Source organism: Periplaneta americana, chromosome 5 (assembly GCF_040183065.1).
Source record: "Periplaneta americana isolate PAMFEO1 chromosome 5, P.americana_PAMFEO1_priV1, whole genome shotgun sequence".
NCBI classification, from domain to species: domain Eukaryota; kingdom Metazoa; phylum Arthropoda; class Insecta; order Blattodea; family Blattidae; genus Periplaneta; species Periplaneta americana.
This window is the reverse complement of record NC_091121.1, coordinates 7,382,137-7,406,768: the sequence shown is the minus strand read 5'-3', so window position 1 is coordinate 7,406,768 and position 24,632 is coordinate 7,382,137. Positions and strand designations below refer to the sequence as shown.

Here is a 24,632-nt window from a genome sequence, read left to right as displayed (position 1 = left end):
GTACACATATAATGTTACTGGTTATAGCGAAGAAGAAGAGTGCTAAAAAGTGAGTGCAGAAAAGTTAGGGGTGGCAAAAGTGTAAGAAAAGGAACAGAGAAGAAAGTGTTAGTGTAAGAAGATAGGGTAAGAGTGTAATAAGATAAACTATCAAACAATGAATACAATGATATCTGAACAAATGTGAAGTGGAATGAGAGGGAAATTGGAAGTGTAATTTAAGTGAATTAGATATTTGATGTTTTTCAATGTTTTGGATTGGGAGTAGTAGCAGGGGTACTATAACTGTAGGAGTATTATCGAAATAAATATATGGATAGGGGTAATAAAATAGGAAATTTAGGAATGGAAGGGAAACAGTCTACGTAGGAGGGAGAGAATAGAAGAGGATAGAGGGGGAAGGACATATAGCAATTCAGTCATAATAGAACATTAGAAAGCAATCAAGAAATTCTCGGCAAAGAATATCTTAATAGAAAAGAGTTATATGTATTAAAGGGATGGTGGATCGAAAAACAGAAATGTGAAGGTCCACCATAACTGTGAATTGTAAAGTTGAATGACAAATAAATATCAATATCAATATCAATATAATGTTACAAGTGTGTAGGATAATATGTTTCGATGTCTTTTTCAAAACAGAAAGAGATAATATGTAAAATCTTAATTTTAAAGAGGAGGGGAGCAAAAGTATTTCTTTTGTGCAGATGGCAAAAATATGAGATACTTAATTTGTTGTGAAATTTTAAATGAAATATAAAAGAACAATGTACCTTGTCATTATTCTTCTTATTATAAAGACTACCACTTTTTTTGACGTATGTAGTGTAATTTACAACTTCGTGACCAGTCTGGTATGTTTTTATAATTTCAAATATCTGCTGATGTGGAAGTACACGTTCTTTTTCTGGTAAATAAGAAAATATATTTTATTTTATTAATAATACAAAAATAGCGAATAGGAGAATAAAAGTGAACATGGAAAATGTGTGTGTAGTTAATAAGTAGAAAAATATTATTTTGTTTTTGTTTTCCGGTCACAGTTCGTCTCTGCACTGTCTTTCACTGCATTATCTGAGGAGATACCCACTCAATCCCTCTCCCTGGGATAGTGGTGTGCGGGTTGCATTTCTATTACGTCACAATTTCGTGGTGTTTGGCAGCCACTGCTCTAGATATTAGTGCATTACAGTAATACTGAAAAAAGTACAATTAGCTTTAGGTTATTAATAAATTACTTAGGCCTAGTGCTTAGAGTTAAGATACGAATACAAAATTGTTAATCATTTTTGCATTCTTGTTACATCTTGAACTACACCTTTTAAAGAATTATTAGATATTCAATATATTTTTAGTTGATTTTTAACGACTCTACATAAAATACTGCAGGGTGTTTGAAAAGTGACTCTCATTACAGATGAAAAGTACAAACTCAAAGAAGCAAAAAAAAAAAAAGTTCCAATAAATATTGTTCCGCAAATTAACCGTTCATGCGATATTCCTTTAGACAGAGGGCGGCCTGTACCGTGGTCTCCTACGTCACCGGATTTGAATCCGATTAGATTTCTGTGTTTGGGGTCATTTAAAAATCATGGTTTACACTTCTGAGGACACACACTTCAGGTATTGTGGTTTCACATTGATCTTGCATTTTATTAAATAAGGAATGATCCAGGACTGTCCGAGAGGATTCGCAGCTCACTACAGAGAAGAGAATTTGCGTTCAGATGCATGGACAGCATTCTGAACATCTGCTCTAGGTAGAATTCAGTTAGGGATGTCTGCACGTTTGCTTTTAGTCAGCGAGGAATGTCAACAGAAAATGTGCATTATCTCGACAACATTTAATTTGCGGACCAATGTGTATTGGGCTTTTCGTACTTTACATATGTAAATTATTGATCATCACTTTTTAAACACCCTGTGTAGAGGATTCTAGGTTAAGAAAAAAGCATTCATCATATATTATGGGGCTATATTTTGATCAAATGATCAGTTGTCATAGAAACGCCTATCTACCTGAGAGTTTTACAGTGTAGGTACTAAGCAAAGTCCATAAAACCAATATATTTTTTCTTAACCTGGAATTCTCTATACACTATAGCGTTAATGGAATTGGTGATAGCGAGATAATTTGCCGAGATAGGACCGAGGATTTACCGGGGATTACTTCGCATTCATCTTACAATTGAGGAAAACCTTGAGAGGTAATCAGCCCAAGCGGGGATCGAACCCACGCCCGAACGCAGCTCCGCATCAGCGGGAAAACGCGCTACTGCCTGAGCTACGCCGGTGGATCACGAGATATATTATAATTGAAATTATTATCGTATTTACAAGCTTCACAAAGAATGAAAAATTGAACATAAATATTTAATTTCCTTCAAGAAATTGTGCTTTTGTAAAAGCTCTCGTTTGGAGTTAAACCTCTTAATGGTTTCTCTGACCGTGAAGGACTAGAAGAGCTCGACTATGTTTAGAATTCGAGAGCAGGGTTTTAAAACATGTTGAATGCCGTCATTATCATCATCTTTATTATCACTGAGTTTTCATCACCACTCCTATTTGTCGTCATATCACAATAACGATCTAAAATCTCTAATAATTAAGAGTCGTCGTCAAAAATCAAATGTCTTCGCCAAAATTTGCAACCAACAATGAACAGTTGTCTCCAACAATCGAGAATTGTCATCACCAATCAAGAGTTGTCAGCAACAATCGAGAGTCGCCGCCAAAAATCGAGAGCTGCCGCCAATAATGGAGAGTCGTCAACAATCAAGAGTCACCGTCAACACCCGAGAATCACCGCCAAAAATCGAGAATTGCCGCTAACAATGGAGAGTCGTCAACAATCAAGAGTTAATTTCAATAACCGAGAATCGCCTAATTTCAATAACCGAGAATCGCCGTCAACAAATGAGAGTCACCGCCAAAAATCGAGAGCTGCCGCCAAAAACGGAGAGTGTCGACAATCAAGAGTTATGCAAATCAAGATTTCAGGTATAACTCCCTGTAAAGTTGATTTGAATAATTTCGAGGGAAAAATTGTTCCGGGGCCGGGCATCGAACGTACCAACTTTACAGGGAGTTATACCTGAAATCTTGATTTGCATAATACACGTTACTGTTCGTTAACAGAAAACCACAATTTAAGTCACTCGGAGTTAGTGTGCACTCGAAGTTGGTTGCTTGACGGTTGTCAGCCCACTTTGAGGTCTGTGGATATAGGTGGAAAAATTGGATCGGTGTCTGGTAGAGTTCCCGGGTAGCTCAGTTGGTAGAGCGTTTGTACGTGAAACCAAAGGTCCCGGGTTCGATGCCCGGCCCCGGAACAATTTTTCCCTCGAAATTATTCAAATCAAGAATTACCTTCAATAACCGAGAATCGCCGTGAACAAACGAGAGTCGCCACCAAAAGTCGAGAACTGCGGCCAACAATGGAGAGTCGTTGTCATCAAGAGTCACCGTCAATAACCGAGAATCGTCGTGAACAAACGAGAGTTGCCGCCAAAAATCGAGAGTGCCGCCAACAATCAAAAGTAACAGCCAGTAATGAAGTAAACAACTTCACGCATTAGATTTATTGTGTTTTGATTTGCTCCGTTTAACTATACATATTTAAATGATCATGGTAGGGTTTGGATTTGTGTGCAGAGATCAAAACAGAAGAACAGCTTACGTTTCGCACAGCTGCATCTGTGCAAATGATGTGGACCCTCACGCGAGGTTAGCCTGCCGCATTCTGTTTACATTACGGCCCACTCTCTCTCTCTGTCAACTGTAGATTTCTCCCGTCCTCTGGAAAGAAACGCATTGGCAATTTGAGTGTTCTTTGTATAGCTGCTTTTCCTATTGTGAGGTATTTGAACGTGTATTGCAAACAAGGAAAAAACAAACACGCTTTTGGTTAGTGAAGGGAGGAAAATGTTCAGAGTGCGATTTGAAATTGAGGAAATAAATAAATTGAATTTATGATTATTATGGAGTGAGCGAAACTTCTCTCGCATCACCACGCCGCATCGTTGTATTACCTAGCGCATACAAAGAGGCTCCATCGAAGCACGCGTCAGTAGTGAAAGTAACATACTTACGTACATTTTACGTTTCTTGTGATCGTGCGCTTGTCGATATACAGGATGTTTAAAAAATACGGGGCATAATTTCAGGTATGTATTTCCCACATGTAGACAATCAAAATAGTTCATTACAACATGTGTCCGGAAATGCTTCATTTCCGAGTTATGGCCTTCACAACATTGAAATTCACCGGAACGTTTTCCTTTCCGCAGGTCGTTGTCATTACAGAAGATGTTCAAAATGTCCACCTCCTGCTTGAATACAGACCTCACATCGATGTCTCATTGACCTGCGAACACGATCCCAAACTCCAGGAGTATTGCGTATGTCCTCAGAACATGCCACAATTCGATTCCGAAGGGATTCCAAATCAGGCACCGGAGACGAATAAACCAATGATTTTAAATGGCCCCACAAGTAGAAATCGAGAGGGTTCAGATGAGGTGAGCGTGGAGGCCAAGCAGTTGGGCCACCTCTACCTATCCATCGATCAGGAAACCTTCGATCCAAGTACCGGCGAGCCGTACGATTGAAGTGTGCAGGAGCGCCATCATGCAAGAAGTGAATGTGTTGACGATTGATCAGTGGAGTGTCTTCTAAAACATGAGGTATGGTTTTATACCATTAAGTACGAGAAAAATTCGTATAATGAGGTGGGCGAGACCTCATTCATATTTGATACATATTTGATACATATATGAGGTATGGTGTTTTCCAGGAAGTTTGTGTACGCCTGCCCCGTAAGTCTGTTTACAAGTACATGGGGTCCAACTAATCGATCACCAATGATACCGGCCCACGTGTTGAGGGAGAACCGCATCTGGTGATGAGATGGAACAGTTGCACGTGGGTTTTCATACGCCCATACAAGCTGATTGTGGAAATTTGTTATGCCATCTCGTGTGAACTGTGCTTCATCTGTAAATCATACTAAGGCAGGAAATTTTGGATTTACACCACACTGCTGCAAGAACCACTGACAGAACCTAACTCGTGCAGGTAATCTGCTGGTGACAGGGCCTGTACACGTTGCAAATGATAAGGATACAATTGATACTCTTTCAACAGTGTCCAGACAGTCGTATGAGGAACACTGACTTGCAACGCTACCCTTCGTGTGCTGATAGAAGGAGTCATGTTCACAGCCTCCAGAATCTCCTCCTGTACTTCTGGAGTTGTAGATCTTGGTCGTCCCCTTCCTAAACCAGGAGAGTTAAATTTTCCATACTCGCACAGACGGTAATGGAGACGTACAAATGTCTTGCGATCTAGAAATTGTCGCTGTGGGTATCTCTCCTGATACAAACGACGAACCAGCGCAGCATTGCCGTCCGCCTTACCGTACATGAAGCGTATCTCTGCCAGCTCTTGATTTGAATACATGTCGCACAGTCTAACGCCTACACAACACTGAATGTAACCTTCGCCTCGGAATGAACTGTCAGAGTGCCCTCTTAATGTCTCCTTTGAAGGCAACGACTTGCGGAAAGAAAAACGTTCCGGTGAATTTCAATGTTGTGAAGGCCAAAACTCGGAAATGAAGCATTTCCGGACACATGTTGTAATGAACTATTTTGATTGTCTACATGTGGGAAATACATACCTGAAATTATGCCCCGTATTTTTTAAACACCCTGTATAGTGTAATTTCTTTTCTTTTATAATAAAATTGTTCCTGCAATCGCCTATAGTCTGGAATTTATGTTAAGTCTAGATTTAAAATCTCTTATGCACTGCATAATCATGATCATCCCTACCATATCATCGTGATAACGTAACTTCTCCTTTCAGGTTCCCAATCTCAGAAGTGAGTTGTAGAGCTGGTAACAGTATTTTCGCGTTTACATATGAATATACAGGGTGTTTCCGAGGTGGTGTTACAAACGTACAGGGATGATGGCGAAGGGCACATGTATCAATTTGAGATAAGGAACCATGGTCCGGAAGTGACAGAGTCGAAAGTTACAAGCAAAAATATTTCCGTGAAAATGAAATAATTTTATTCCTCTGTACACCTTATTTATGTGTATTTATCTGTACATCTTACACATACTGTATTCATCGGACGTTGTTTACGTTGTCTACTTACAGTATTCCATTCAGTGCGCTGTCTGAGGGGTGGGGACAGGAAACTACACTAAAACAATGCACATAGCGTAATGTGTAACGGACATGGTCGGTCTTGATATGCACGTCTGTAGACAGCAGTGTATGTGTACAAGTTGCAGTGTCCAGTCGATCAGTCCTAGTGAAATGGAGGAGTACACGAGAGCGGAATAAGCAGACCTGATTTTCGAATACGGATGAGCCAATGGGAACAGTAGACGAGCTCACAGATTGTATCGGGACAAGTACCCACGTAGGAGACATCCGGCCCATACCATTTTTCCACGACTGTTCCAAAAGTCAAGGGAAGGAGGGCACGTGGTGCCAAATTACAATTCCATTTCCACACGACTATTTTTGATTATAACTTTCGACTAAGTCATTTCCGGACCATGGTTCCTCATCTCAAATTGATACATGTGCCCTTCCCCATCATCCCTGAAAGTTTGTAACACCACCTCGGAAACACCCAGTATAATTTTTTGTGCGAGATCGTGCGTATTTGCTTGTTTTCCTCACAGAACCAATACTCGGTAAGTGTGAAATACCACATTCAGTATTCCCAACGTAACACACATAACAATTTCCCTCTTCTTACCGCTTAAGCGATACATTCATTTTACTGCTTTAGGCTTTTAACATATTATTTTTAGAGATGTTTAACATAGTAATAATTATAAATTGGAAACTTACCACTGCAATTTCACCTAAATTATAATGTTAATTATTGTTTTTAAATATTTGCAAAAAATAAGTAAAGTCTACTACTCCACGAAACTTATTGCATTCCTGATACAAGTAACATTAATGAAGCCGTGAAAAAATCAACAAGATTCCAGATGCCGATGTTATTACTGCAATATGTTATATAAATAATATTGTTAAAATATTAAAATGAAAAATAAATCATTACATAACCTTACCGTTTGTTTTTAAGTTCGCATTTATAGACTGGGGGAAAAAAAGACAGACGTATATCACGGCCTGCTGGAGTATAATAAACACAGAAAACATTTTATAGCAACAATGTTGAAGAAAGATATTTTGGTTTTCCGAAGTTGCCGTCATTAAACAGAAACCAAGATGGAGATTTCATTGCAACTAATTAGAAATTCGTCTTTCAGGTATGTAATAAACGATCTTCGCATAAAATAATGTACGATACACGAGCGGTATGTTTGTTTTCATGTTCTCGGAAATTAAAAAAGTTCAAATACGTTTCGCTTTTTCAATCTTTTCCTCGAACATGAAAACGTCAACATACCGCTCTTGTAACGTGTATTACTATTTCCCTCTATTTCTATCGAACATAGACTAATTAATGTCTTCGCACCGTGTGACAAAGACATGTTTGTGAGTTGTGAGCTGGCCACAGAAACAAATTACCTCACTTGCCAACATTTATATATTTAAAGCTTTGAAACTCCGTTAAATTTTCTGCCAAACTTTAGACGTTTCTACATTTGTGGGACCGTAAAAAACAAAATATCTCTCACTACAATACAGTAAAATGTGAGCACTTTCACTTCGGCAGGGTTTTGTAAGGTGAAGTCTTCATCAGCTGCTGCTTAGATTTGGAAATACTGGTGTTTGGGCTCTGGCATGTTTCATTCCGTGTTGTCACGAACGAGTTAAACAACTGAAGTATCAGCCGCCCAGGTGCTGCGAATCAATACATTTGAGTGCCACTAAACGCTCAACAACAAGCATTGCCCATTGTAGTCGATTCTGTTTCTCTCCTTTCATGGTTCCACTCTGCATGTTTGGACTGGGGACAACGCCCACGCCGTACAGTCTGTGCCACAAACATTGACCGCCGTGCGAGACTGTTTATCTCCAGGAATAGAAGCAAAGCGCGGACTTGTCTTATCTAACCGAGCGATCCAGCGTTTTGCTACGTGGAGAGAAGCTCTATTGTTTTTACTTAAGGGGTCATGTACTCTTTTGGAAGCTGATTTTTTTTTTCTTTTTGTTGCACGGACGGTTATTGCTTAAATATACACTGACAGACAAAAAAATTTTGTGGACACTTGAATTTTACTTTGTAAATGTATTTAATAAGTTACCAATATGTTTTAAATAGTGATTAATAAGATTATAATTTTACTACTTACTGGCTTTTAAGGAACCCGGATGTTCATTGCCGCCCTCACATAAGCCCGCCATTGCTCCCTATCCTGAGCAAGATTAAACCAGTCTCTACCATCATATTCCACCTCCCTCAAATCCATTTTAATATTATCTTTCCACCTACGTCTCGGCCTCCCCAAAGGTCTTTTTCCCTCCGACCTCCCAACTAACACTCTATATGCACTTCTGGAACCGCCCATACGTGCTACATGTCCTGCCCATCTCAAATGTCTGGATTTTATGTTCCTAATTATGTCAGGTGAAGTATACAATGCGTGCAGCTCTGCGTTGTGTAACTTTCTCCATTCTCCTGTAACTTCATCCCTCTTAGCCCCAAATATTTTCCTAAGCACCTTATTCTCAAAGACCCTTAATCTCTGTTCCTCTCTCAAAGTGAGAGTCCAAGTTTCACAACCATACAGAACAACCGGTAATATAACTGTTTCATAAATTCTAACTTTCAGATTTTTTGACAGAAGACTAGATGACAAAGGCTTCTCAACCGAATAATAACAGGCATTTCCCATATTTATTCTGCGTTTAATTTCCTCCCGAGTGTCATTTATATTTTTTACTGTTGCTCCAAGATATTTGAATTTTTCCACTTCTTCGAAGGACAAATCTCCAATTTTTATATTTCCATTTCGTACAATATTCTGGTCACGAGACATAATGAACGTGACTTCACAACACCTGTTATTACCGGCGTGACTCCTCCTCTTTGCTTACGTCTTAGGAAGTCAAGGCTCTATAAAGTCTAGGTAGGTAGTACCGTTCGCCATTTTTGTTCTTTCGTTGCCGAACTACCAGACGAGGGATCTATTTGCCGCACCGTTAAACATTATCATGTCGTAAATCAAACGCACTGTAATTGAGCTTCAAATAACGTACTCGTGTGCTTTCTGCGAACGCCAACGAAAGAGCCAAAATGGCGGGCGATTATATATTAAGTATTTATCCAGCCTTAGGAAGTGCTTTACATCTTCATCAGCGAATCACAAGACGCACACGTTTAAATGTAGCCGACCTGCAACGTGATTGGCTGCCGGAAATAAGAGCGACGGGACTATACCAACAATATTCTCCATTGTTGTCAGACTCTGCATAAGCAAAATTTTGTTCAAATCTAGATTGTGATGTTATTGTTGGAAATTCTTGGTGGTATGAAGTCATAATCATAATCACTTTCGTTTTCAGTCTATGTTACGTCTATGATCGTATAATTACATTAATCACCATTTAAAACATATTGGTGACATATTAAAAACAAAGTAAAAACAATGTCCCAAATTTTTTGTCCACTAGTATATTTTATATTGATGTTACTAAAAAGGCTCTTTGCTACAAAATTTAAAAAAAAAGTTTATATTTTCTGAAAAGCTTGAAAATAGTCTTGGGAATAGAAATTAATTACCTTTTTCAGCTTTGTCTAAATAGAGAGACACAATAAATTTTTAAAGTTCATGAATAAAGGATGATCAACAAGCCAATAATGTTAACGATGAAAAGAAGTCTATTTCCAACCCATGTATTCCTCACTTCAGTGATAGATACAAAATGTACAGGGACATCATTTTATTTTTACTAACATTTTTAATATTAACCTGGCTATACCTTTAGAGAACCGGAAAACCCGTTCGCTACCCCCTTCCACAACTGGAGTTCGATGATACTGGCGTAAAACACAAACACATCACTTTACTAGGTATAGGAGGGAAGAAAAGTACTTCATCCATTTACGTAAACTAGGAAATATCGCGATTTTCAGTTCGATAATTTTCATTAGGTTTTTGTTTAATCAAAATGCAGTACTGTATTAAGAATGAGTGTTTTTACTCACGAACTGAGCTGTCCATGCGAACGTATTCATTATGTAGTGTATATTATACTGTCTACAGCACATTAGCGTACAATATAGAGAATGATGAAGTTCAATTGAAAAATAATCATAAAATGGATATTTAAACACATTTTTGAAGATGGTAGCCGTTCATTTCGATAGCCTACAGGCTTCAGTTCTTTTGTGCATATTATCGCACTATAGACTATTGCATCTAATTCCAATTACCAGTTTCGTCCTTCGTACTAGTAACTCATGTTGAAGTAATTCTGTACCTACTCTATAAAAGAGTACCTTATGTAATGTAAATTCAATCTTCACCCGACCCGTACAGATAAAATTACTCGGACATGCTATCTACTGTCCGTCCGAGTGGTTATGCCGCAGGATCGTAGAAAGGAGGGAAATCACGTGACAGTTAATTACTTAACGAGGCCCTTTTATTTAAGTTATTTTAAACAGTTGTATAATATTACGTAAACGTCTAATTCCTAACAGAAATTAATGTTTTCAGAAAAGAGCTAAGACAGCCCTGCTTTTACAGAGGGCCGTGCAGAAGCAGGTGGGGGAAATCGGGATGTGACGTAGACAAACGGAGAGTACCTGTGCGAAAATATGTTTCAATATTGAAAGTTCTTTCGTCACTGGAAAACGCGAACATATTTCTGGAACGTACTATACTCAATAACTCAGTACTGTTTACTATAAGCGGCCTTGATTCTGTCTGGAAAACAGTTGAAACTTCATTAGTAGAAGGGGTGGGAGTGAAGTACATTCAAAAACTCAGGTACAATAAAAAGTGAAGTAAAAATAAAATGATGTCCCTGTATATTAATACATAGGAAGTGAAAGGACTTCTTTTTGGCGCTAGGCGAACTTCATTTAAGTTAACCGAAACCATTCTCCTTTCTCTTAAATTTTCTAATGAGGACATTAACAAAATTTGTCTAATGGTATTGAGAGATTCATTATCCATTTTACACAATCACTTGTATAATACTACGTAATATATTTTTTTTTACTTCATTTCATTACTCTTCAATGTATTTTCATCTAATGTTTCTCCGAAATCAAATTGTACTTTATTTTTAAATTTATCATTGTTCCGTATTCTCTCCGCAATCATATTGTATCTTTGTATCTGCTTTGTATTCTGGATCCTAGTGGTCAGCCGTAGATTTCGGCCAGATGTCCCAAATTGTGGAATTTGTGTAGCATATTTTAATCTAAGTGCAATGTGAATATGCTCGAAGAAATCTAATATTAATATTTCATACAAATTATAATTAAATTTAATTTATCAACGTTTAATTGACGTCTGTGAGAAGTTTCAACAATAACTGTTGTGCAAGGAGCTTTTTTTATTAGCCCAGAAATTTCTTAAAATGTTATAGTCGAGAAAACAGCATAAAAAAGAACAAAAATAAAAACTTTTCTCTCGACTCACTTACGCACCGTATGTTTGGCCACATTTGACTATAAAGGATGGCAGTTCAGAGCTGAAGATTTTGGATTAGAAAGCGGTTTTGCACTAGCCACAGGGAGCATTTTGTAAATTTTTTCAATTTTTTTTTCTCTATTGCAATATATAAAAGTCACGTGACACAATTTGAAGGGCTCTGAAATAGGAGATGACACCATATTATGAAACTAGAAGGTTCAAATATAATTACGAACATAAAAAAAAAACAACAAAAAAGCTGATTTTCTTAATTTTTCACTATTATTTCACCACGTTCTGGTATATACAGTCACGAACCTTGAGTTTATGAGGGTACTAGGAACAATAGACTGTGCAGGTACTATTTCGTATTGTCTGCAATTAGGCGATAGTAGCGATCCTAGTAGTTAGCAACTATATATGGGTGCATATTTATTACGTATTCAGATTCGTGACTGTATATGGGCTATTCCATATGAAATCGATCAGTAAAAAACCTCGCATTTTTTTATACTCTAATTTTTTCCCTACTTATACAAGGTGCTGAGGACAGTGCATTTTCAAAAATATACTATCGAAAGTCAAACGGTTTTCGTACTGTTGAGCGACAAATTTAGCGTATTTTATAAAAAACAAGCCTCTTTCAGCGCTCAGAACTCTGGAACCATTTACTGCAGAACATTGAACGGGAGCTCATTTTGAAGCTGACATTTGGTAGGTTATGTTAAGAAGTAATCCTTATTTTTATTGTATACAGAGAGACAGATATTCTGATTTTACTTACTTTTAGGCTTTTTGCCTATTTGTAAAAATGTAAAAAAATATTGAGAAAAAACCTTGCATTATTAAGAGGGATTCGGCATTGTTTGCTTAGTGGTACAGAAATAAGTTTCGGGGGTATGAAATAAATTATTTTCACACGCCTAGACTTGAAAGGCGCAACACAGCAAGCACTGGCCGAGAGATGAAGATAAGCGAGCTTTGGGCGTCATTTTACTCCTGTGTTTATGAAAACCTGTGATAAAGCTAGCCCAACTATGCGCTACTAGACGAAACATCACGTGTTTGTGTCTCCTGACCTTGCTTGCCTAGGCTAGCTCCCACCTCACAGTCAGCTGGTTAGTTCACGCGCGTACTATTTATTTTCTTTATTTGATTTTTCAATACTTTCTTATTAACGTTGCACCAGTAAAAAATATGTGTTTATTTGTACTTTCAATGTGGAATCTAACCATATATTTTAAAAATATTTTTTCGTGGGCAAAGGTGTCTTAATTAAGAAAAATCTAAATTTCTCCATTTCCATAAAAAGTAAGAAAAACTGTTTACATGTCAATATAAACTTTAACTTTTCAGCATCAAAATAAACCATGATTTTGATCATTTGGTGAAAGGGTTTCGGAGCCACAACAGTTTAAAGTTGCTAATTTATGAAAATGCGATAAATTAAAATATTTTTAATTTAAACACTATGAAGTTCTGATGCCTCAAACTTTGCACAAAGCATTGAATCATACTTGTCTACGGACAGAAAAAGTTTCATTGTATTTAAAAATTGCAAGGTCAATGTTCTCTATATTTCGGTCGATTTGAGATGGAATAGCCCATATACTAGATTTCACCATAGTTTCCCCTAAAATTGTAATCTCTTTGGATGTAACAAATGACAATAGAGGTTCTCATTTGTTGCCGGTTTCAGCAAGCTTCTCTAAATTATCCAAAATGACGCGGTAACAAACGCTTCTTTTAATTTGAAAACCATGTTTAAAACTTGACCATTTCACCAAACCTCGTTTGTTTCAAATTTACATGCGTTTACTAATCTGGAGATTTCTTTCTTACGTCTTGCATATCACATTTTTCATACTTCGCAGTCGCGAACGTGATTGTTTTCATATGTTCACGGCCGCCTGAATTAATATTTATCGTTGGTGTTTTGTTTCCTTCCATGCGGCCTACTAGTTAGTTACTAGCCAAAATTATGAAACAAGCGAAGCATGCAATAATGTAGAGTATTATCACAATCTACTATATACATTCACGAAGCTTGAGTTTTGAGAGTGCTAGAAACAATAGACTGTCAAGGTACTATTTGCATTGCCTCTAATGAGGCGATATTAGCGATCCTAGTGGTGAGCAACTATCTAATGTTTGCATATTTACTACGTATTGAGCTTCGCGACTGTATATACTAGACTGTGGTATTATAATCTAGTTCTATTCCGATATTTACGATTAATTTGTCCTTGTGAGTGTACGATATGTCTGTGCTATAAATGTGTGCGTGAAAAGTGTTCGCGTGTGCAGACGATGTCGTGTGCAGGGGATATGGTTTCTGTTATTAGTGCTGCCCATCTGGTTATCACGAAGGTCATGCTATGGGACACCAAAGAATGTTATAGCTCTTAGAAGCGGATTCCACATTACTTTGGACTTCTGCTGATTTTTTCAATATAGTGATTGAACATGCTCTCGAAGGATTGATGGCTCTTCGAAATCGTCTACAATATATTTATAATCCGTGGCGCTACAGACCATAAAGGCCCAGATCGACCACTTGGCCTCACATCCATGTGCCGAAGCGAGGTGAACGATCATCCAACAAGTATTTATTTATTTATTCTGGTGTAGTTAAGGCCATCAGGCCTTCTCTTCCAAAACACCAGGAATACAAATACAATAATAGAAATAAACAGAAAAAAATACACTATATATACAAAATAAAGCTACACAAGAAATAAAGAGAGAGAGAAAAACACTATAAACAAAGTAAAGCCACAAAAAAATATACACAGGTTGCAGTAACACAAACTTTAAATGATTAAGTATCATAATTAATTGTACCCTAACTAATTAACTAACATAAACAAGAAACTTGTAGTTTTAATCTAGATTAAAAAAGAAAAAGGAAAAAAAAAACACAAATCAATACTTCTAGCAATACCTAAAAAAACATTAACTAAGACAAAATTTTCCAATTTAATTTTGAATTGTGATAAAGTCCGGCAGTCCCTGACGTCATTAGGTAACGAATTCTAGAGGCGAGGTATTTCTACAGTATAGGAAGATGAGTATAAAGACGTTCTATGATGAGAGATAGAAAGAAGTGCTTGATGTCGGTTTCGAAGAGTTGTAAGAAATTGAAAGCGCGATAACAGATAATTCGGAATAGAAGTAGGTATACATGATTCTAAACAGAAGAGACAGTGAATGTATTGTTCTTCGTTCCTTCAGACGCACCCATGAAAGTAACTGGAGGGAAGGTGCTATATGGTCAAACTTACGGGTATTGCAGATGAATCGTATGCACACATTATGAACACGCTGTAGTCTCTCAGCTAAGAGTGAACTTACATTAGTTAGCAAGGAATCGCAATAATCAAAATGGGGCATTACAAGCGTCTGAATAAGATTCTTTTTTAGACTAAGCGGTAGAAATTCTTTCATATGAAACAAGGAGTGAAATTGAGGAAAAAAAAAAAAAATATATATATATATATATATATATATATATTTTTTTTTTTTTGCAAATGTGTGTTACTTGAGTGTTCCAATTTAGATCGCTATCCATAAAAATGCCAAGATTTTGAACTGTTTCACTGTATTTAACAATAATCCCATTCACTATTATATGTGGTATAGTACTACTATCAAGAGTGCTTCGTAGACGATTATGTCCCATTACGATTGCTTGCGATTTCTCTGCATTTAACCTTAATCCAAATATGTGTGCCCACAATGAAATCGAATTCAAGTCTTCGTTTATTTTGTTTACTGCGTCACTAGTCTCGTCTGGGTGGAAATGCAAATAAATTGGCAAGTCGTCAGCATACATATAGTACCTGCAGTGTTTTATCATATTAGTATAACGGTTAACACAATGATTCCGCCTTGTCGTTTCGAATTTCGCCATCTAACGAAACTCCCCAAATTCATCATGATGCTGGGTGGGCACATGTCCCATACACTAGACGAAATTTCATAAGAGAAGTTGTTTTTCCATGAGGACTTCTACCACTCACTTCTTAACGCGGGACACGATATATTTTCTTATTTACTCAAAAATGGCTTTTAGAGAATCCGGAGGTCCATTGCCTCCCTGTCATAATCCCGCCATCGGTCCCTATCCTGAGCAAGATTAATCCAGTCCCTACCATCATATCCCACCTCCATTTTTATATTTTTATTTTATTTTCATATTATTATCCCATCTACGTCTCGGCCTGTCCAAAGGTCTTTTTCCCTCCGCTCTCCCAACTAACACTCTATATGCATTTCTGGACTCGCCCATACTGTACGTGCTACATGAACTGCCATTTTCTCAAGCGTCTGGATTTAATGTTCCCAATTACGTCAGGTGAAGAATACAATGCGTGCAGTTCTTCATTCTCTTGTAACTTCATCCCTCTTAGCCCCAAATATTTTTCTAAGCACCTTATTCTCGAACACCCTTAACCTCTGTTTCTCTCTCAAACTGAGAGTCCAAGTTTCACAACCATACAGAAGAACCGGTAGTATAACTGTTTTGTAAATTCTAGCTTTCAGTTTGTTTGAGAGCAGACTAGATGACAAAAACTTCTCAACCGAATAATAGTAGGCATTTCCAATATTTATTCTCCGTTTAATTTCCTCTCGAATGTCATTTATATTTATTACTGTTGCTCCCAGATACTCGAATTTTTTCATCTCTTCAAAGGATAAATTTCCAATTTTTATATTTCCATTTCGTACAATATTCTCGTCACAAGACATAATCATATCCTTTGTCTTTTCGGGATTTACTTCCAAGCATATCTCTTTACTGGCTTCAATTAAATTTCCCGTGCTTTCCCAAAAAGTTTGTAGATTTTCTCCTAACATATTCACGTCATCCGCATAAACAAGCAGCTGATGTAACCCATTCAATTCCAAACCCTCTGTGTTATCCGGAACTTTCCTAATGTCATATTCTAGATCGAAGTTAAAAAGTAAAGGTGATAGTGCATCTCCTTGCTTTAGCCCACAGTGAATTGGAAAAGCATCAGATAGAAACTGTCCTATACGGAGACACTGCTGTACGTTTCACTAAGACACATTTTAATTGATCTAACTAGTTTCTTATGAATACCAAATTCAAAAACAATATTATATAAAACTTCTCTCTTAACCGAGTCATATGCCTTTTTGAAATCTATGAATAACTGATGTACTGTGCCCTTATAGTCCCATTTTTTCTCCAATATCTACCGAATACAAAAAATGATGAATAGTCGATCAATTACCTAAAATCACACTGATGACCCCATATATTCGCAGCTACCCTTCATATCTCTACCTACCTTGCCTCCCGTTTCAGTTACCTGTCATCATATCATAATCTCTTCACACGCACGCAAAATAGCCGCATACTAGCCATACCAACACATAAGACATCATCGTATTCATCATCATACACAATCTCGCTCTCGCGCTTGTGGAATACCCTACCCAGTGACATCAGAGACTGTCGGAATTTAGTAGAGTTCAAAAGCAAGGTTATTAAGCATTTTCTTACTGCGTAGAGTAGCCTAGGTTTAATTTTTACTTAATTAATAAAAAAAAGTTTCTCTCTTCTTAACTTTTACAATAAACTGTCTAGCTTTTATTAATCAGTTAATCTTTTAGCACTTTGATTTTTATTGTATTTGTAAATTTAATATTAACTGTAATTGTATTCTTAATATTGTAGTTGTAATCCCCTGGTAGAAGGGAAGAGAAGGCCTGATGGCCTTATCTCTACCAGGTTAATTAAATAAATAAATAAGTAAATAAGTAAGTAAGTAAATAAATAAAAAATAAATATCTGGAGGCCGTCTTCTCTATCCGCAACCTGAGGACGTGCCATGCCGTGGTGATAGGGACCCACAATACATGGACTATATATATTCATTGGATGTATTTCATTATACATTTCCTACAAAAGTGTTCTTCGCCTTCTTTGATTTACTTACTTCGTTCTTTTTATTAAGCAGTCGCTGGTAACTACTCCAGTGATCATATTGAACCATGTCAACAAACCCTGTCGGTACAGGGTGGGGGTTGAAAAGTCGCGTGTTACTTGTTCTAAATGTACTACGTAATATAATTATGTAAATGGTATATTTGCCGACGTCTGCCCTGTAAGGTCTTCTCTAAATATTCTCGCTCCTCATTTCGAAGCAAAAACTGAAGTGACGCCACTGATTGCAAGTAAATAAAATGAGTCAAACAGAATAGCTGACGAATGACTGTTTAACAGGAACAATAGAGACTGTTACCGTCCAACGGATCGAGGGATTATTATCCAGTGAAAGATGGAGTTAGTCAACGAGAGATTTTCCAGAAGTTAAGTAACTCCGTCTTTGAGTGGTAGCCAAATATCGGGCCTGTTAATGTTTAGACTGGCTGCTAATGGGGTCATCTGAGTAGATCTGTGTGTAATTTCTTTGTGTTTTCAATGGTGATGAGAGGCTTCCATTTGGAGGATGGAAATACAGGGTGTTCTAAAACAAGTAAGTCCACTAAATTGTTTACTAAAGCACCTAGTAAGTTTCAATAGAAATTATAATATTTATTGGAAGGTTACATTTTGGAGATTCTTCTTCTTCTTTTTCATCGTTCGTTCGTAGCCTATTTTGTATCTCACAAAAAGTGTTCGAAATTTTGGCCACCAACATAGAATTTAGATTTAAATTCGAATTTATTATTTAGTTTTACTATTTACATTTTTAATTTAAATGTGGGCATAAAATTAGAAAATTCGATCATGTAACATCATCACTAGAATTGTTGTCTTGAATTCCCTCTTATTACTATTTAAAATCATCCACACCTCCACACCCTCTTACCTAGCATCTCGTTCTTTTTTACCTTTCACTACCGGTGTTTCCGGTTCTAGACCTTTATTCCAAAGATATAGCCAGGTTAATATTAAAAATGTTAGTAAAAATAAAATGATGTCCCTGTAATAATGCTCTTAACATTGTACATTTATACATTATTGTCGTATTGGCAAATAATTTGAAGAATAATTAGAAATTTTACTTGAAGGAAATGTACGCAGTTGAAACATTAGAGAAAAATTGAACGTAGTTAATCCCGTGTACAAAATAGAAAAATGTATTGATATATTATGTTTTTATTTTATTTATTTATTATTCATTATCCGCCTAAATATAATTCCTCGTGATAGAACCTACGTTATTGATGTTCCTGACTTTCAGCACAACGAAATAATGTTTAATTTATTGTGTTGCGGCATATTCTACGATTTATTTCCGTGCCAAGGCATGTTATGATTGATATATTGCATGCCGTAACTATGTAGAACGAGATTCTTTTGTTTTGCTGCTGTTCGGTGATTGAAAGTCATTTGTCGTTACGCAGGAATTAATGTTTTCGAATCACGGAATAATTGAATTAGAGTGGGAAGTGACATTTATTGAGGTAAATACAGGAATTACGTTGTAAAGCTATTGCAGTCGAATAAAAGTAACTTAGATTTGTGTGTTCGAGCATAATAGCAGCCGTTGGCAGCCCTCAGCAAAAGACAACCGGATGAAGTCCATCTCGTCGTGTTATATCGGATTTATGATGGATCATTTCAGACACCGCGCATGCGCAACCTCTCATTCCTTGGTTACAGATATAGACTGAGGTCGAATATATTTGTGTGTTGTTGTTTTCAGTGTTTTTATTTTCCTGTATTCACTTCCTGACGATCTAATTAATTATCCAAAAAGTAAGGTTTTTAATCAGAAATTCTTCAGTAGGCCTATTAATCAGTGATTAAGAAACGTTTTATTTCGTGGCCCTAAGGCAGCTAAGAAAAAATAGTCCAAGTAGCTAATGACTGTTATTGAAAATATTAATATTTAATGCAATTTAGTGTAATCAAACCAAACTAACATTGTCGTTCATTGTTATTTACAGAAAGCAAGAGCATTGAGTTTAAGCTACTTATTTTGATTTAATTTTTAATGTAAAAAGTGAGTGCACCTCTTCTCTTCTCGCACAAAACATTTACCCACCATGAATACAGTAACTTAGTGTAACTACGTAGGTTCCTATACTACTCTATGAATTTTTATTTTTTTAGTATTAGTTTACGACGCTTTTTAAACATATTAGGTTATTTAGCGTCTGAATGAGATGAAGGTGATAATGCCGGTGAAATGAGTCCGGGGTCCGACACCGAAAGTTACCCACCATTTGCTCATTACTCTATTATGATCGAATCTCTTATAAACTTTTCTGCTAATTTCAATTTCTAAAAACTGACCAATCAAAATGAACACTTACCTAAGCTGTAACCGGTCTTAGATGAATCTAATTAAAGGAAACTGGGTTTTAGATTATATGTATTTTGTACTATGCATATTTTATACAGTATGCGCCAAAATATACAGTACTGGAACAATATGTTACTGTTATTTGTTGTTGTTAGTTGTCGGGATGATAATGTAAATGTTCAAAATGTGGTCCCTTGCGCTATAGACTGTTCATAACGATCACGCAGATTTTGAAACATATTCTGGAACATAGGTTGCTGCAGGGTGGATCATTACAGTTGAAAATGTTCTCCTTTAACATTCCCCACACGTAAGCATCAGGTGGTTTAATATCGGGGGAATGTGATGGGTAGGGGAACTCAGTCCTGGAAAGGTTTCTTGCAGCATAGCCAGAGACTGTCAAGCGCTGTGGCAGGTCGCCCCGTCTTGTTGGAACCACAATCTATTCATCTGAATTTTCCTGGCACGACAAAACCTTCTTAGATCCTGAATAAATTGCCTGACCACCATGTTCCTATAACGTTTCTGGGTAACGGTAAGAGGTATACCATCATCCTCCTCAATGAAATACGGACCTAGAACACTGTTTACTGGCCTACCAGATCTTCCCTTCCGTTGACACTATACACTACCCGTACGACGAAATTTTGTAACGATACACAGCATAACTTAATATTAAAATGGATTTGAGGGAGGTGGGATATGTTGATAGAGACTGGATTAATCTTGCACAGGATAGGGACCAATGGCGGGCTTATGTGAGGGCGGAAATGAACCTCCGGGTTCCTTAAAAGCCAATAAGAAAGTAAGACAGCATAACTGTGTTGCTTGGTGCCGGCTGATTAAAGTGTTCACGATATTGTTGCGCCACCAACTTTAAACTCGGCCCGCTTTGATAATTATTTCCGTAGAGCGAAAATAATACTCCACTATGAACACTTTTTCCTCCGTCGCGAGACCTATTTTCAATTCCAACCACACAGCACAACGTTCGTTACACAACTAGCAATACATAATGGTGATGCAACAACACGCAGACACACAGGCATGCGCATACGGGCTGCGCGAAATGCAGTACTGTATATTTTGGCGCATACCGTATATCCAAAGCTCGGAAGTTGGGGACTTGTGTCTTTGAACGTGGCTAAGCGACCGGACTTCAATGTCAACAAACTCCCGCTTCCAGCACGGAGGTACAGTCAGGTCTGCTATAAAAGTGGTTCCTGGCTGAAACAACATAATGATAATATTATGATAGGTTGAAACACGTAATTTTATAGCATATATATAAATAAACATGCAAAATACATCAAATTTACAGTTCTGCTCTGTACATTTCATTACAGTGTATGACTACATGCATTCGAAGATTTTCGAACCCATAAATTCTTCGTCTGTTAGTTAAACATGATTTGAAACGAAGGGAACTTATTTCCACGTCACATGAAGTGACGGGAGCAAACTTTAATTTTTTTTTATTTTATTTATTTTAACTAGCTACCTAGTGAGTACAAATTGCATTTATAAAATAAAAATGTATCTAGCCACTACCGTAAGAGTCAGGCTCGTGTATGGTGTGGTCTTAGTGAATAATATAACATAAAATTTACAAGGACAGTTTACTAAATACAGTAATTAACTTAATTCAAACCAATAAGTACAACACAAGAGCAAGAATAAAGAAGAAAGGGAAAACGAGAGAAAAATACACATTTAATATAAATTGACAATCCGACAGAAGCCAGTGATATTCAATAAAAACATGAATATAGTCGATAGAAATAAAAGGTAAAAAAAGTACATTTGTTATATTATATATCATGGATAATTTTACAAAATTCTTTTTTAAAAGTTTCAATTTTAAAAAATTTCAAATTTGGAAAATGGTTTGAAATGTTATTATAAAGTCTTGGGCCTAAATAAAATACTGAATATTTCACTGTCACTGTTTCCTGTTCGATTTTCAGCAGATCTCGTATCTGAGAAAGATAAGTATATCCTAAATTTTTCTCGCAAATAGTTTTCAATTAGTGTATCACTACTAGGGAAGGTCCCTCTACGACTTGATCCATGGCTATGGACAAATTCTCCATCAATTTAAAGGACTGCAATGTCTTTCAATGAATGCCCGTTTCCAGCTCTAGTTTATGTGTGGTACAACTTACAAGATATAAACTCTGCATTAGAAGAAAATAATGTATCTCCTCAGAATTCCTCCACGAAATTCTGTACCTAAAATTTAAGAAATGCATTTTCAAACTTCCGTAACACCCATTCGAATAACACGTATTTTCTAATTCCTCAAACAGACCGTTTACCTGTAATTCTCTTAATGTCATTGGCTTCGACGTGACACAGTTTATTCGTTCGTCTTCTTGCCATTCGATGTGACCACTTTCTTAGTACAAACGACTGTCCCTGAGCACTTGCAGCGTGAGCTTTGTGTACGTTATGCCTGTAACCTTACTCAAGCACACGACACACAAGTCCCCAAGATCCGAGCTTTGCGTATATCCCTATATACAGGGTGGACCGTAAGTAATGACATTGTGGTGGATGATTCCTTTAGTAAAAAGTAACAAAAAAAAGTCATATGACATTTTGCTGTATTTTGAATAGTTTTCCAGAAAAGTGTGCGTTTTAAAATACATGAATTACGAGATCGTGCAACACTGTGTAATCAGCAGGCATATATGGCTGTCTTGCTCTGACCAACCCATTCACTTGACTTATTATGAACAGGGAAGTTGAAGGTCATTGCCACGTACAGTACATTGTTTTTAAACTCGTAAGAAAAAATACAGACGATATACCGTTTAATTTTTGTGTTTGAATATTGCTCATTTCACGTAAAATAAAATCTTGGAAAATTTAAAATTACAGTCTAATAATTTTAATGTTCAGAAAACGCAAAACGCTTATCTGAAACTAAATTGAAAAGATTAAGACATATTTATACTCCTCCATTTCAATTGAATATTATAGAGAACGTAAACAATATTGATGCTTATGTCACGTTATAAAAACAGAATTTTAATTCATTTAAAACTCTAAAGGAAAAAATAAACATACAATATGTTTATTTTACGTTAAAAGAAATAAATTAAAAAAATATTATTTTTAAAGTCTTCGATTTAATTTTAATTAAATATTCGATGAACACAGACAACAAGAAAAGCTTATTTTCCGTTATAGAACTCTAATTAATGATTTTAAAAATCTCCGTTTGTAGTACTTCAGTAAGGCATTTGATACAGTTGACACGGACCTTCTATTATGTAAATTAAGACTTCTGCATCTTTCTGAAAGTTCTGTTACTTGGTTTGAATCCTACCTTCGCGAACGTCAACAATGTGTCATTGCATGCGATTATTCTTCAAGATGGTGTGTCGTGAAATCTGGAATTCAACAAGGATCAGTTCTCGGACCTTTACTCTTCATGATTTATATTAATGACGTGACTAAAATGATAAAACACTGCAGATACCATATGTATGCTGACGACTTGCAAATTTATTTGCATTTCCACCCTGATGAGACTAGTGACGCAGTAAATAAAATAAACGAAGACTTAAATTCGATTTCACTGTGGTCACACAAATTTGGATTAAGGTTAAATCCAGAGAAGTCGCAAGCAATCGTAATGGGACATAATCGTCTACGAAGTACTCTTGATAGTGGTACTATACCACATATAACATTGAATGGGATTATTGTTAAATACAGTGAAACAGTTAAAAATCTTGGCATTTTTATGGATAGCGATCTAAATTGGAACACCCAAGTAACACACATTTGCAAAAAAATATTTTCTCAACTTCACTCTTTGTTTCATATGAAAGAATTTCTACCACTTAGTCTAAAAAAGAATCTTATTCAGACGCTTGTAATGCCCCATTTTGATTATTGCGATTCCTTACTAACTAATGTAAGTTCACTCTTAGCTGAGAGACTACAACGTGTTCATAATGTGTGCATACGATTCATCTGCAATACTCGTAAATTTGACCATATAACACCTTCCCTCCAGTTACTTTCATGGGTGCGTCTGAAGGAACGAAGAACAATACATTCACTGTCTCTTCTATTTAGAATCATGCATACTTCTACTCCGAATTATCTCTTATCGCGCTTTCAATTTCATACAACTCTTCGAAACCGACATCAAGCACTTCTTTCTATCCCTCATCATAGAACGTCTCTATACTCATCCTCATACACTGTAGAAATACCTCGTCTCTGGAATTCGCTACCTAATGATGTCAGGGACTGCCGGACTTTATCACAATTCAAAATTAAATTGGAAAATTTTGTCTTGTTTAATGCTTTTTAGATATTGCTAGAAGTGTCGATTTGTGTTTTTTTTTACTCCAGATTAAAATCGCAAGTTTCTTGTTTACGTTAGTTAATTAGGATACAATTAATTATACTTAATCACTCATTTAAAGTTTGTGTGACTGCAACCTGTGTATATTTTTGTGTGACTTTACTTCGTTTATAGTGTTTTTTTTCCTTTTTATTTCTGTTATTGTATTTGTATTCCTGGTGTTGTGGAAGAGAAGGCCTGATGGCCTTAACTACACCAGAATAAATAAATAAATAAATACTACAAGCATTTTCTTCAGCCTATTAGATATAGCTCCCTTCCTTTTTAATTTTTAAAGTAGTAACCGGAAAAATTACACACAAAAAATCAAATTTCTCTTAAAAGTAATTATGTGTGTTACGTTTACATTTCTAGTTGTCTCGT

General features: G+C 36.5%; 1 protein-coding gene and 1 non-coding gene across 2 annotated transcripts in view; both read left to right on the top strand.

Moving 5' to 3' along the window:
• Dhit (Double hit) overlaps positions 1–24,632 on the top strand; it is a 938,600-nt gene that overhangs the window by 110,263 nt on the left and 803,705 nt on the right. The gene's annotated exons all lie outside the window — the stretch shown is intronic.
• On the top strand, positions 3,260–3,332 carry TRNAH-GUG (transfer RNA histidin (anticodon GUG)). The gene has a single exon. It is a non-coding gene; the product is annotated as a tRNA-His (tRNA).